The sequence below is a fragment of the Mobula birostris genome, chromosome 10 (genome assembly GCF_030028105.1).
Source record: "Mobula birostris isolate sMobBir1 chromosome 10, sMobBir1.hap1, whole genome shotgun sequence".
Classification (NCBI taxonomy): domain Eukaryota; kingdom Metazoa; phylum Chordata; class Chondrichthyes; order Myliobatiformes; family Myliobatidae; genus Mobula; species Mobula birostris.
Window position 1 is genome coordinate 90,731,092 of NC_092379.1, and position 14,366 is coordinate 90,745,457.

At 43.5% G+C, this 14,366-nt stretch overlaps 1 protein-coding gene across 2 annotated transcripts in view; it reads left to right on the forward strand.

Annotated features, from left to right (window-relative positions):
* The first annotated feature begins 6,405 nt into the window (after positions 1-6,405).
* The window catches only part of drp2 (dystrophin related protein 2), a 123,166-nt gene continuing 115,205 nt past the window's right edge, over positions 6,406-14,366 (forward strand). For both annotated transcript variants that reach the window (XM_072270548.1, XM_072270544.1), the window contains exon 1: positions 6,406-6,596. The gene's annotated coding sequence lies outside the window, so the exon portion shown is untranslated. The remainder of the gene's footprint in view (positions 6,597-14,366) is intronic.

The following is a 14,366-nucleotide window of genomic DNA, read 5'->3' on the forward strand; positions in this document are numbered from 1 at the left end:
CCACTGATGGCACCACCACAGGACTAAACAGATGGAAACAACATTTTTTAACTTCCCTCCTTCGTGAGTTGAACGTATATGATCAATTGAGCAGAAACCAGTGTGATTTGAATGAGAAGATCCTTTAAGTCTGGAGGAGACTCAGAATCTGTGAAAATGGCCAACAGAGGGACAATTAGAACCAACGAATCCCAGGTGAAGTGCAATTCGGCAAAATAGCTCAAAGTTTTACTAGGTCTATTTACTTTCTGCCACCTTAGTATAGGTCCTTTCACTTGGATTTCAAAAATAACAAAGCAATAACAATATGCAGAGGAGACTGACTTAATTATGGCAATTATGGTGGAATTTTATTCCTTCCCATAGTTGATAGGACCATTAATAAGCTCTGGGTTATTGTAGATAATGCATTACCACAATCTTATTTAGTTTTTGTGCCTCCCATGCTGAAATATTAGCTTAATACATGAGAAATCTGTTGAAGAAAAAGATAGATAGATAGATTGATAGATAGATAGATAAATACTTTATTGATCCCAAAGGAAATTTCAGTGTCACAGTAGTATTACACATGAACAGATATATAAATATACAAATGTTAGAAGAGAAGTAAGAAAGAATTCAAAAAAGTTACCTCAACCAGTCTAACAGGAGGAGGTCATCACTTCCCTGGCTATAGGTTGACTCATTATGGAGTCTAATGGCTGAGGGTAAGAATAACCTCATATAGCGCTCTCTGGAGCAGTGCAGTTGTCTTAGTCTATTACTGAAAGTGCTCCTCTGTTCAGTCAAGGTGGCATGAAGAAGGTGAGAAACATTGTCCAGAATTGCCAGGATTTTCCGTCAGGTCGTTTGTTCTACCACAGCCTTCGTTGTGACCAGTTTGACTCCTATAACAGATCCAGCCTTTCTAATCAGTTTATTGAGCCTGTTAGCATCACCCATATTGATGCCATTGCCCCCAGCATGCCACCGCATAGAGATTGTACTGTGACAAGACACGTGAAGGAGAGGCCTGCATACTCCAAAGGACCTCGGTCTCCTAGTAGAGGCGACTGTTCTTAGACAGAGCCTCTGTGTTGGTGCTCCACTCAAGTCTGCCATCTAGCTGCACCCCCAAGTACTTGTAGGTCCTTGCCACATCCATGTCCTCATCACCAATAGTAACAGGGAGCACTGCAGGCTTAGTCTTTTTAAAGTCCATCAGCATCTCTTTTGACTTACTGATGTTGAAATGCAGATAACTCAGCTTGCACCATTTGACAAAGCCCTTCACCAGGGCCTTGTATTCATCCATCCATCCTCCCTTTATACACTAAACTATTGCTGAGTCATCAGATAACTTCTGCAAATGACATGACTCAGTGTTGTCTCTAAGGTCCGAGGTATACAGGATAAACAGGAAGGGAGCCAATGCAGTCTCCTGTGGGGCCCAGTGCTAATTGTAGCCATGTCTGACACACAGCTCTGAAGCTGCACAAACTGTGGTCTGCCAGTCAGGTAGTCCATTATCCAGGATACAATGGAAGTGCTAACTTGTGCTGAACAGAGATTTTCCCCAGCAACGAGGGTTGAATGGTATTGAGGGCACTTGAGAAATCAAAAAGCATGATCCTCACGGTTCTGCCCTGCTTATCCAAATGGGAGTAGGCTCTGTTCAGCAGGTAGATGACAGCATCATCGACTCTAATGTGCTCCTGGTAGGTAAACTGCAGGGGATCAAGAGCTGATCTGACCAGGGGTCAGATGTGAGCCAGGACCAGCCTCTTTAGGGTCTTCATGATATGTGAGGTCAGGGCCATTGGACAGTAGTCATTCAAAGCTTTTGGTCGACCCTCCTTGGGTACTGGGACACATATGATGTTTTCCACACAGCTGGGACCCTTTCCAGGCTGAGACTCAGATTGAAAATGTGCTGCAGAACTCCACACAGCTGCTCAGCACTCTCCTTCAGGACCTTGGGGTTCACACCATCCGGTCCTAATGCTTTGCCGTGTCTGAGAGCCATTTCCTCAGAACCATTCTCACCTGTTCAGTGGTGAAGGTGAGTCAATGATGACTGGGGAGTTAGTGGAAGGTGGGGGCTGAAAGAGGTAAAGATTGGGATGATAGCAGTGGATATGTGGAGCTGTGGATGGTAGGTGCAGGTGCCCCTGATTGTTGCCTTTCCTATAGATCCTGGGCTTTAAAAGCTCTGTGGCTTTCCTCTATATTATTTACTCTTTCTTGGCTATTCTAAGGATACACCAGTATTACAAGTGTCACCACAACAAGATGATTTGATGGCAGACTTCTGAACTTACATCAACTCAAGGCCAAAGGAATGTGAAAGAAGTGAAGAAAAAGATCTTTTCTATGCCAATGGCTCGGTATTCTGAGAATAAGCTGCAGCATTTATTAAGTTTCTTTGTCTGTGCTGCATCTATTTTTGGCCACTGTATTAATGTCAAGTTAACTGATGTCCTGAAAGCCACAAGCTAGCCATCAGCAGAAAACAAAATGCAACAGGCAGCCAATTATCTGCTACCCTAGCAGCTTTACAAGTATAGACACTAACATTTAAATTATAAATTGCAGCCAATAAGCATTCATCAACTCTAATCCTAGTTTTCATCTTGCATCCCCATTGTATTCCAACAAATATCCTCCCCCCCCCCCTTTTCCTCCCACGCTCACATTCTCTTGACATTCATCTCCTCTCAAGGCTTTTTACAGTAGACATATGTGTTTAATATTTGGAAGGAAACTAGAGTACATAGGTACAGTTATCAAAAGTCACCTGTTTAGGAAGCCTACCTTTTCCACTATGTATTTATGAGATGGTACATATAAACATGTGTAATGCCCTGGTTAAGATTTTTACCGCAATGCTGTAGGCATTTCATTTCAGCAGTTCTGTAAGAGCAAATATTCTGCTTTCAGTCTGTTTGGGTTTGAGCTATGTTGTTCAACTTAGGAATGTTGTGTCAGCCAATCAGGATGGTGGAATTGGGAGAAGGCTCTAGAGAACACTGTGCGAAAAGGTTTTTGGTGACGGACTCTGGTGTGGGTCGAAGTCTTTTTGGGGGGAGCTGGGAGGAGACAGGAGGAAAGATGGCTGAGGGTGCCGTGTCTGTTACGCAAAGTGCTTTGTACAGATAAGTGACTTTAAAGAGGAACGACCAATATACCTGTGGGGGAGCCCATTTGTTCAAGGTGGATTTTGAGCGACATTTGGAAGATAGTGTGTGCTTTCACGCAGACAGTGGGTCCAGCACATGAGTTAAAGACAACTTCAAGATGAGCTCCAACTTACATGCACATCTGGACTGGGTTAACTGTAATGGGCCCTTTTTTTTTCCTTTTCTTTTTCCCATTAACTGTTCAATAAAGCTGATATTTGTAAATATACTTTCTTCATAATTGTATGCAGCGCACAATGTGTTATTTCTTGCCAGTTGCTAATTGCATGGGGGCAGTATTTAACACAGTATTCACACAGATCAGGGTTCGGGTGGTTGAGACATCTCAACTCCCCGGTTTTGGTGGGACCCAAGTCATATCAACCCTAGATGTACAGAGTCTGAGAAAAGTGTTTTTCTTACCACTGGGTCCAGTGGCTGTTAGCAAAGGGCTAACGAGTCACCTCTCTAGTGGTGCCTGATAAAAAGAAGTTTCACATTTCTCTGAGCACATCATCTTTGCACAGAAATTGGTGGATGACTGCTTGAAAATTAGACTCACTGTAGCAAAGAATGTCTTGCAAACAGTCAGGAAGTTTCATGTATTGCAGTAATATAAAATAAATAAGTGGTGTGCCACACACAATGTTTTTTGCATCAAGCCTACTGAATGAATGAGTAGAATATCAATGGATGAGTAGAATATCAATGAATATCAATGGATGAGTAGAGTATCAATGGATGAGTAGAGTATCAGTGGGTGAGTAGAGTATCAATGGATGAGTGGAGTATCAATGAATGAATAGAATATCAATGGATGATCAGAGTATCAAGGAATGAGTAGAGTATCAATGGATGAGTAGAATACCAATGGATGAGTACACCTCAGACTGGGTCTATGTTCATCTAACAATGCACTGAAGAGGAACAGAACAGCCGTTGTTTGTCTTTGGTTTTCATATGTTGCTTTTCATCATAGTATCGAGGAATGAAAAATAATGAGAATTACACAGGGTCATGATTGAGCTGCTCAAATAGAATATGGGCTCATGTTTTGCTTTCTTGCCTCCATCACCATCTCTCCTGCACTCTCCCCTCCATTACATGGAGAGAGAGAAACATACAGATTTAGTGCATCAATAAATGTGATGTTTTGAGTAGATTGGGAGTCCTCTCATCTTCAGCACTAAACAGTGAGCCCAGAGGCCATACAAAACATGCCATATACAATCTCCAAGTTGTATTTTTCAATCTCAGGTGGTAACAAGGAGGTGTACAGGAGAGAGATAGGTTAGCTGGTTGAGTGATGTCATAACAACGATCTTGAACTCAACATCAGTAAGATCAAGGAATTAATTGAGGACTTCAGGAAGGGGAAGTTAAGAGAGCACACACCAGTCTTCACTGAGGGGTCGGCAGTGGAAAGGATAAGCAGCTTCAGGTTCCTGGGTGTCAACATCACTGAATAGCTATCCTAGGACCAACATGTTGATGTAATTACGAAAAAGGCATGAGAGTGGATGTATTTCATTCAGAGTGTGAGGAGATCTGGTATGTCACCAAAGACTCTAGCAAATTTCTACAGATGTACTGTGGAGAGCCTTACCATCTGGTATAGAGGCACCAACGCACAGATTGGAAAAAGCTGCAGAGAGTTGTAAACTCAGCCAGCTCCATCATGGGCACTAGCTTCCCCAACATCAAAGACATCTTGAAAAGTCATTGCCTCAAAAAGGGGACATCCATCATTAAGGACCCCCACCACCCAGGAAATGCTCTCTTCTCATTACTACCATCAGGGTAGAAGTACAGAACCCTGAAGACACACACTGAACATTATAGAACAGTTTCTTCCCCTCCCACACCAGATGTTGAACCCACGAACACTGTCTCACTCATTATTTTGCTCCCTTTTAGACAACTTATTTATTTTTACATATTTCTTATTGTAATGTATAGTGTTTTTACTATAAACGCCACAAAGCAACAAATTTCACAACATATATCAGTGATAAACCTGATTTTGATTTGGCAATAAGCCTTAACTAATAAAAAATTTCGCAGGTTTAACCTCCCATTTCTGTAATGGAGCAGATTACAATATGTGTTTTATACATCACAAATGGAGTAATGTCTCTCCAGTTTAAACCTTCAGAGAATGTCAGTAGGAGGAGTGGAATGATGGGGAAAATATCAGCCAACACAGACCAGCCGAATCTTTGGGAGCCAGAATATTCTTGGCAGATGCCACACATTTCTACAAGACAGAAAAATAATGTTTACTAGCCAGCAAAATAAGTGAAAGTTGGTGGTGTATGGAATGTACCGGATTATTGAGTTCGTAGTAGGTTCAAGCTACCCTTTGAGAATGCTGCTGAAGCACACAGCCGATGAGAGAGCTGTTGATTCTGCACACTCTTAACTATGAGGGGTGATTGATAAGTTTATGGCCTAAGGTAGAAGGAGCTGAGTTATACGGCTCTCGTTACATGCATCTGCAGTTCAAATCTTTGAGTGATTATGCAGAAAATTTGAAGTTAATAACTCATCTCCTTCTACCTTAGGCTACGAACTTATCAATCACCCCTGATGAGTTTTTAGCTTCCAACTTTCTGCATAATCAATCAAAGAGTTGAACTTTCTGTGCATGTAACGAGAGCTGTATAACTCATCTCCTTCTACCTTAGGCCACGAACTTATCAATCACCCCTGCTGCGAACTCTTTCTGGAGGTCCAAGATCCGTATGCTCCACAACCGCTGGGCTAAGTGTGTAAATGTAGGAGGGGACTATGTTGAAAAATAAATGTGCTAGGTTTTCTAAAATTGACTCCTTCTAGCTTAGGCCACGAACTTATCAATCACCCCTCATAACAGCCTGAATATTGCAGGCAGGCGTTGTTTGTTTTTGGTATGATGCAGATTTCATATTTCAATAATGAAACAAAACAGATAAGCTTAGCTGACTAACAAAAAAAAATCATTTTGCAATGGTAGGAATTTTGAAGGACTCGACTCAACTATTACTAAAAATAACCCATAATAGTGCTGCAGATTAGGTTATAAAGAATGTAATGAACAGCAGATTGTTAGTGTTTAAATGGTGGCACAGTAAAGAGAACATCAGTAGTTGGCCCTCTCCCAAGGCAATAGTCCCAGCACTGAGACCATAGTTACATTCAGTCATTTATGTTGGGCAGGCCATCATTCACAGGCCTGGGAGCAGTCTCCCTATTCTGAACTCAGTCACAGGAATATATTGCCAGGCTGTCAGAGAAAAAAGATTCAAGGATGTGCTCAAAGTCTCCCTGAGGAAATCCAATGTCCCCACTAACTCCAAGGAATCTGTTTCCCATGACTGCTCCAAATGAAGAAGGGAATTCGAGATGATATTGAGAATCGCAATTCTATTCATCGAGCACATGGAAGTGGCAGAGGTAATGTACCACCTCATAAATAGTTGGTAGCACAGGTGTTCTCTTTGTTTTCGTCACCTCTCCCGCTTCTCTCGGACTTAAAACATGCTTTCTAAAAATGTCCTACTTCTAACATAAGGTCATGACCCTGAAATATTAAACCTGTTTTCTTCTCCACTGACATTGCATAGCATTATAAGTATTTCCAACATTTTCTGTTCTTTTTACATTAATGAGTATGAGTATGCTGTTCTCACATCGCTCACAATTTACCGTATTAATAGGATCAGTTCCATTTCCACACCCTAATGTTCCTCACACTTCTTGGAATGAATAATTAGTTCATGACCACCAGAAGGAAACGCTAATACTTCTTACCCACTTGCTATCATACGTACAATGTGAGCTGCCACCTTCCACATTGTTGCCCACAAACAGTATTCCCCTCATTAGCGCAGTACAAAGAGTGCGTGAGGTTGTGTCATTTTATGCAATGTCCCAGTCACTGGCTATGAATGATGTACAAATATTCTTCTTTCATTGCCAGCATATAAATTAGTGAACAGGCATCTATTTTTTTTAGTGCTGTAACTACATAAATAGTATAGCTGACATTAACATCTCCTTGACATGGTGATTTTGTCTGAAGGTCTGCAGCATTAACAGAATAGGGGATAAAGCACTGTTGTGTTCTGCTGGGATTTCTCAGCCCATCACCACATCAGTCGGGTAATTGAAGGATACCAGAGTGACACAGTAAGCTTTTTCACTCTTCATTTGTGTAAGCACAATAACTGGCAGAAATTGGTATGACATATTGATAGTTCACACATTGTCACCCTATGAATTGGAGAGCCGACAAGTGTCAATGAGACATACTCACGTTGATCACACTGCCTACGTATAAAAAGAATTTCTCACAGAGTTTGCTGCAATTAGTATGACAGCTGATGTTCTCAAATTGTATAAATACATTTTTAGAGATAATTTAGAAAAATGTGAGTTTTGCTCGCAATCTGCATCGAATGTCTAATTCCCAATACTTATTCCCAGAAATTGAGAATAATGGAATTGGGGCACAGAATTGGTTTGAGTCCTGAAATGACGCAATCAATTGATAAAACCAATCTAATCAGAAAAGCATTCAGTATTTTTCTGTTGGAGTAGGCAGCCTCTCCTGCCCTTGTTCCTCATTGAAAGTATGAGATGCCTGAATTTCATCACCTGTCTCTTCCTGCCACTCTGACTCACATCTTTTAGTGTCTGTGTCATCCTAGCAAGAATTGTTTTGATAAGATCCAAACAGGACAAAGGCAGCTTTGCACCTGAGGCACTCTCTGAAACTTTAAATGATAAATTGAAGGCCTAATCTGTTTATTATTGTAGAAATCTTTCATCTTCTCATTTTGGGAGGCTGAAGCTCATCTAGCTTTAATCTGGTGTATTGTGGTAGGAAGTACAGATATTACCTGGAGGAGAGTCACACCATCACTATATGGTATAAATAACCTGCGCTGCTTTCCTTATCTTCTCTGACAGCTTTAATTTTCTTATTAGACATATAATGCAGGGATCAGAAATAGGGAAGTAAAATTCTCTATTTTAACACGCAAATACAATATTGTAGCCTATTCAAAAATAATATATAGTGGATTCTGGTTAATTGGGCCATCGGTTAATCAGGGCAGCCATTTATTTGGACCAACTCTTAAAGAACAAAACTAATTGAGAAAACAGCCAGGATTCTCTTTGTTTATTTAGGACACTATGCCATTTCAGTGGGGCAGGGGATTGTTGCCAAAGAGTTTCTAACTAGTGTCAGTCATGTGCTCTTGCATGGTCATTGGACATTACACCATGCTCAGAGCAAACGGTTTTTAAATAGTGTCAGTTGCATAGGTTTGTGTTCAAACAGTAGTGATTTGTGTCACCGATGGTGAGAAATTAGCTGTAAGACTATTCAGAACTGTTTTCAAGGTTGCTGGTGGACGCAGAAGGCCAGGCGGCATCTCTAGGAAGAGGAACAGTCGACGTTTCAGGCTGAGACCCTTAGTCAGGACTAACTGAAGGACGGGTTAGTAAGAGATTTGAAAGTGGGAGGGGCAGGGGGAGATCCAAAATAATAGGAGAAGACAGGAGGGGGAGGGATGGAGCCAAGAGCTGGACAGGTGATTGGCAAAAGGGATATGAGAGGATCATGGGACAGGAGGCCCAGGGAGAAAGACAAGGGCGGGGGAACCCAGAGGATGGGCAAGGGGTATAGTCAGAGGGACAGAGGGAGAAAAAGGAGAGTGAGAGAAAGAATATGTGTATAAAAATAAATAACGGATAGGGTATGAGGGGGAGGTGGGGCATTAGCGGAAGTTAGAGAAGTCAATGTTCATGCCATCAGGTTGGAGGCTACCCAGACGGAATATAAGGTGTTGTTCCTCCAACCTGAGTGTGGCTTCATCTTTACAGTAGAGGAGGCCGTGGATAGACATGTCAGAATGGGAATGGGATGTGGAATTAATATGTGTGGCCATTGGGAGATCCTACTTTCTCTGGCGGACAGAGCGTAGGTGTTCAGCAAAGCGGTCTCCCAGTCTGCGTCGGATCTCGCCAATATATAGAAGGCCACATCGGGAGCACCGGACGCAGTATATCATCCCAGCCGACTCACAGGTGAAGTGTCGCCTCACCTGGAAGGACTGTCTGGGGCCCTGAATGGTGGTAAGGGAGGAAGTGTAAGGGCATGTGTAGCACTTGTTCCGCTTACAAGGATAAGTGCCAGGAGGGAGATCAGTGGGGAGGGATGGAGGGGATGAATGGACAAGGGAGTCGCCTAGGGAGCGTTACCCATAGTTTCTGCCTGCTTCTGTCCCAGCGAATTTGTATCTGCCTACCTGGACTCCATTTTGTCACCCATAGTTCAGTCCCTCCCCACCTACAGCCAGGATACATCCCATGCCCTCCACCTCTTCAATAACTTCCAATTCCCCGGACCCAGCCGCTACATTTTTACTATGGATGTCCAATCCTTATACACCTCCATTCCCCATCAAGAAGGCCTCAAAGCCCTCCGCTACTTTCTGGATAATAGACCTCACCAGTTCCCCACCACCACTACCCTCCTCCGGTTGGCGGAACTGGTTCTCACACTTAATAACTTCTCTTTTGGCTCTTCCCACTTTCTTCAGACTAAGGGTGTAGCTATGGGAACTCGCATGGGACCCAGCTACACCTGCCTCTTTGTTGGTTATGTGGAACAGTCTGTGCTCCAAACCTATTCTGGTACTGCTCCCCAACTTTTCCTTCGGTACATTGACGACTACATTGGTGCTGCTTCCTGCACCCATGCTGAGCTCGTCCATTTCATCAACTTTGCTTCAAACTTCCACCCAGCCCTCAAATTCACTTGGTCTATCTCGGACACTTCTCTCCCCTTTCTCGATGTCTCGGTCTCCATCTCTGGAGACAGACTGTACACTGACATCTTCTACAAGCCCACTGACTCTCATAACTACCTCAACTATACCTCTTCCCGTCCCGCTACATGCAAAAATGCCATTCCCTATTCCCAGTTCCTCTGTCTCCCCCGCATCTGCTCCGAGGATGAGGCTTTCCATTCCAGGACATCTCAGATGTCCTCTTTCTTTAAGGATCGTGGTTTCCCTTCTGCTGTCATCAATTGTGCCCTCACCTGCATCTCCTCCATTTCCCGCACTTCGGCCCTCACCCCATCCTCCCGCAACCACAACAGGGACAGGGTACCCCTTGTCCTTACCTACCACCCCACCAGCCTCCGGATCCAGCACATTATCCTCCACAACTTCCACCACCTTCAACAGGACCCCACCACTAAGCACATCTTTTCCTCTCCACCCTTCAGTGATCGGTCCCTCCACGACTCCCTGATCCACACATCCATCCCCACTGATCTCCCACCAGGCACTTATTCCTGTAAGCGTGAGTGCTACACCTGTCCCTACACCTCATCTCTTGAAGCCATTCAGGGCCCCAAACAGTCCTTCCAGGTGAGACAACACTTCACTTGTGAGTCTGTTGGGGTCATCTATTGCATCCGGTGCTCCCGGTGCGGCCTCCTCTACATCGGTGAATCCTGACGCAGATTGGGGGACCGCTTCGCCGAGCACCTCCATTCCGTCCACCACAACAGACAGGATCTCCCGGTAGCCACCCACTTCAACTCTGCTTCCCATTCCCATTCAGATATGTCCATACATGGCCTCTTCTACTGCCATGATGAGGCTAACCTCAGGTTGGAGGAGCAACACCTCATATACCGTCCAGGTAGTCTCCAGCCCCTTGGTATGAACATAGAATTCTCCAACTTCCGGTAATTCCCTCCCCCTCCCTTCCTCTACCCCCTCCCCCAGCTCCCTCATGGTTCCGCCTCCTTCTTCTACTGCCCATTGTTTGCAGGGCTATGACGTCAATGCTTCCCTTCCCCCACCCCTTTGTCTTTCAAATTACTGGTCTATCAACTGAGGCTACAAGCATTCTTCAAATCCTTCCCCATCTTTCATTCTTCAGTCCTGACGTCGACTCATCGTTTCTAACTGATGCTGCCCGACCTGCTGAGTTCATCCAGCGTACTGAAAGTGTTAACCTGTTTAGTTCTCTCCACGGATGCTTGCTGTTCAGCCAGCATTTTTTTTTTTGCTATAAGATTCATTGACTTGAAAAAAGTGGAAGGTTTCAGTAAGTCTTCTGATGGAACTCTGCTGACGTTATTTCAGAGTATTCTCATATTTGATCCAAAACTATAAGTCACAAATTTGTTATTTTTACTGTTTTGAAGAAACTGATTGCACCCTAGGATATTTGGTCTGTCACAGACACCTGTTTCAAAATCATCTAGTAGGAGGTACCTATAATGATTCTGGTACGTTGCCTCAAAGTTTATGGTGGTGAGCTTTGACACCTATAGTACTGTGCAGATGTGGCGCGTGGCAAAATGGTTAAGGCGTCGGTCTAGTGATCTGAAGGTCACTAGTTCGAGCCTCAGCTGAGGCGGTGTGTTGTGTCCTTGAGCAAGGCAGTTAACCACACATTGCTCTGCAATGACACCGGTGCCAAGCTGTATGGGTCCTAGTGCTCTTCCCTAGGACAACATCGGTGCTGTGGAGAGGGAAAACTTGCAGCATGGGCAACTGCCGGTCTTCCATACAACCTTGCCCAGGCCTCAGTCAACATCGAAAGCCGATGGATAGCTGGAGAAGAAGTACTGTGCAGAAGTCTTGGGTACATACAGGTATATGTAGCTAGGGTGCCTAGAACATTTGCACAGTACTGTAATAATTTTATGTATTGTACCATACTGTAGTAATCAATAAGCCAATTGTTTGAAATCAACTGGCCTTGTCTGGTATCTCAGGGCTGGGTGTGTCTGCACCCATGCCACCCCCACCTCTGGCTCTCCCTACCTGCTGCCTATCCCACACCCCTCCCTCAGCGCTGCATCCTCACCATTTGCTACCATCAGATTTGCAAACTTGCTCTCCACTTCACACTGACAAATACAGTCCTGTGCAAAATTCTGAATCCTCGCTACATGAACGGTAGAGTCTAAGACTTTTGCATTGTACTGTAACACAACACACAAGTCAATGAAAATAAACCTGATTCTGGTTTTGATTTAACCAAGATGTTCGGAGATGATACCACATTTCATAAGAGCCAAAGGTTTGACCACTTAACTTAAGGTTCAGCATAGAAAAGAAGGAACTAGAATAAAATCAAATTGTTGTATCTTAAACTGAATCCTAATACAGTATCTAGGTTAGCAGGCAAATCCAAGTGGATTACCAAATCCAGAGAAGATAAAGGAACACAAACAAGGTTGAATAGCCTGGACTTGTACCTTTATTATTGCTTGAAAATAAATAACAAGGCTCCAAAGGACGCGGATCGGAAGCTAGAGTCAAGACATTAACAGCAGATGAAAAGTATAAAGAATGCTGCTGTGAGTTGGAGGTGTTGAGACAGGAGGCTGCACAGGCACATCGCCAGTATGAGGAGCTTTGCCTAAATACACAGAGAAAAGAGAACAGTGTAGGCTTGAGGGGAAGGAGAATACCATAAATCTGCAAATAAGGGAAACAACAGTGAGCATCAAGATGAAAATCACACAGAGGAATGTTATTGCCAGTTCAAGAATGGAGGAAATGATCCTGATTATCGGCAAGTGTAGTTCTTATACTAATACAAGGAGGATTAATAAAAACACAGCCCTTGAAATAATGGATCCAGACTTCTAAGTGACAAGTTTCTGGTGAGTGAGAGATTTTAGTCTGTCATTTTCCTCAGTTTAAATTCTGAAGAGATTCTGAACTTTAAGCTTTCCACACAAAAGGAACAGAAAGATTAAAGTTGAAAGCTCAGGGTCATCACATAGTGGTAATGCAATAACGTCCAGAAGTTCTGGTGCACCATAAGGCATGAACGATTTGGGCACAAGAATATGGTGCCAATAACCAATATGGACAATTGCCCTCCACTGAAAGCCTAATTCAAATCCCAAATCCATGGTCTTGGGTGTAAGTGACTGAGGTATTTCCAGAATTGAGAATGTGCAGCCTTGAAGTTGGGTTTGGTTACTGGTCTCAGGCCAAAGCAGCGAGAGTTGGGAGAGTGACCATCATAGCAGAAGTGACAACGATTATCTCATGGGAGTATGAGTTGCTCGGGTGAATGGGAGGCTGGCAATAGGCAATGAATGGAGTGAGAGGAAGAGGAGAATTGACACTGGCAGCTGAAGGGTGCATAAGAGACTAGCATCACAGTGAGGGCTCCAACAGCAGCATCTATATAAAATCAGGACCTTGCATTTTTAATAGGTATCAGGCTAGAGATCATGGTACGAGAGGATTGGCACTATCACGGAATACTAGGGATGAAGATAAGTAATTAATTTATCCTGGTGTCTTCAGCTGGCACTTCACTGAGAAATCCAGAATGTTCTGTAAAAACCCAAGGACAGCAGCTAAACAAATTGTCTGAATCTGACTAATAAAGCATACCTTAAACTTAAGATCTTTTCTTACCTGGCTAGTATGAGGGCCTAACACCAACCAAACCCTAGTGCTTGTTCCACCTCTCGATAAGATCATGGCTGATCTGCTCTGCTTATCTACACCAACACGACGTCCCTTGGTTCCCTTAAATACCTACAAAACGATCCCAGGTACAAGTTCACGTTGAGTATATTGTCATGTGCACAAGTGTGTGAGGTACAGTACAATGAAAAAGTCGCCTGTAGCAGCAGGTACAGAATATAGAGTATACAGAAATGAGTTGTTCTTGTACCTGGTGATGTAGGGCATTAGGTTTCTGTACCTCATTAGGGGACATGACCCTAATGGTGGGGAGCCTTGATGATGTTGAAGCAATACCTCCTTTTGATGGTGCCCCTGATAAGGCAAACTTTGTCCACCACTCTCTGTAGCCTCTCTCATTCCTGAGAGTTGCAGTTGTCATCATTGTTAACATGGTAAATGCACAAACATTGCACAAGGGAGGTTTCTCTTCCTGAAAGATAACGGGTCCACATCTTTGACTCCAGTGTATTCTAGCCTAAAACATGAACTCTGCCTCTGGAGCCTAAGCAACAGAAACTGTTTTGAAATCAAAGTGTCAGGAGCTCCTTCCGACTGGATAGATTTGCAGCTGTCCAGTATCCCAAAAGGCTTTTGATCACAGGGGCTTGCAGACATGATTAAAGTGCAAACTAATTTAGGTCTGCAGCATTATTAAAGTAAAAATAGAAAGTGTTGCGGATGCTCAGCA